The following is a 1,558-nucleotide window of genomic DNA, read 5'->3' on the forward strand; positions in this document are numbered from 1 at the left end:
GAAACTCATAAAGACCCAACAAGAAATGACTGATGAAGCATGAAAGTTTTAAGTTCAATCTAGGGAACAAATGTCCAAGTTGATGAGCATGATTGTTACAATAATATATAGGGAGAAATCGTTAGAGGACCCTATTATACAAGAAAAGATGAAGACTTCGAGTGAGAATCTGAATGTTAGTGGTACAATCAATGTGATGACAACAAGTGATCAAGAACCTGTTAGGGAATATGGTAATCCAAGTCAACTCCAAAAATCAAGCATGATTCAAGAAAATATGACATATATCTTGCTGGGAAAAACAAAAATTGAGGTTGAAACTTCCAACACGAAAGTTGAGCCTGACTAAAAGAAAAGAGGCATAGAATAGGTTCAAATTTCATTAAAGAAGGCTAAAAAGAACAGAAAGAAAAAGAAGATGATACCTCTTGTTTTGATTCCAATCACATTTTCAGACTTATTACTTTTTCTCTTTGAAAGTGGCCTCCTAACGCCTATTCCTCCAAGGCCTAATACTTATTTGTATCCAAATTGAAAATGTGTCAAAACTTCATACAGGTATCATTCACGAGAATTTAGCCACTCTACAAAAAGTTGTACAGTCATGAGATTAAAAGTTTAAAACCTAATCATGAAAGGTTGTTATGCTTTGAAGATGGAAAACCTAAGCTCCTCGAAAGCTTAAAACTTGTCGATGAAGGGAGATTTGCAAACCAATGTCTCTCCCAAGATGTTAGTCAAACGTTAAACCTTTAAAATGAACATCTCGATGATTAGTCACAAGGTCTTCAAGATGGTCATAATAATGGCAAGGAGAAAGCGAGGTCAAAAGATCTTCTACTCAATTTTCCTTCATTTTAATACAACAAGTTATATCCCAAGCTACTCCAAGCCTAGTTGATTGCTCTACGTCTGGCTAAGCTTCTATTGTCCCCTTATCCGATCGATATAATGAAAAAGTTTATTGTGAATATCACGCTGGAGCCCGAGGACACTCTATCGAGAATTATAGTAACTTCAAGTGACAAGTTCAAGATCTTTTGGCTCATAGAGTTATAGAGGTGGATATTAACAAGCAGTCTGTTTCGATCAAACAATTAGGAGTCAGCCCCCCATAATGGAGTTGATGTGGTTGAAACGAGTGAAGTGCATAAAGAAGAGGGCATAAAAATGGAAAAAAGAAAAATCAAGGAAAGTGAGGTATGTGAGGCAGAGATAAAGGATTCAAATCTCGTGACCTCTCTAATGCTAAAAAAGGATAAAGAAATGGGAAATGATGAGAAGGAAATTAAAGGAGAGGTAATCTGAGACTGGCTGCAAAAGATGTCTTGGAAAAATACGACCCTCATGATTTTTCAAATGCCCATTTCTGACTTCCTATCCCCTTTAATCAAGAGTCAGTACCTCACTCTAAGGCCTTTTAGAATGAAGACTAGCCCATCTTCTTATGGCTATGACCCGAATAGTACTTGCGATTTTCATCTGGGGGCATTGGGTCATCACACTGACAAGTGCATACTATTGATAGAAGAGAAAGAAAAGCTCATTAACAAAAGAG

Source organism: Hibiscus syriacus, unplaced genomic scaffold, assembly GCF_006381635.1.
Source record: "Hibiscus syriacus cultivar Baekdansim isolate YM2019G1 unplaced genomic scaffold, ASM638163v2 tig00112319_pilon, whole genome shotgun sequence".
Lineage (NCBI taxonomy): Eukaryota > Viridiplantae > Streptophyta > Magnoliopsida > Malvales > Malvaceae > Hibiscus > Hibiscus syriacus.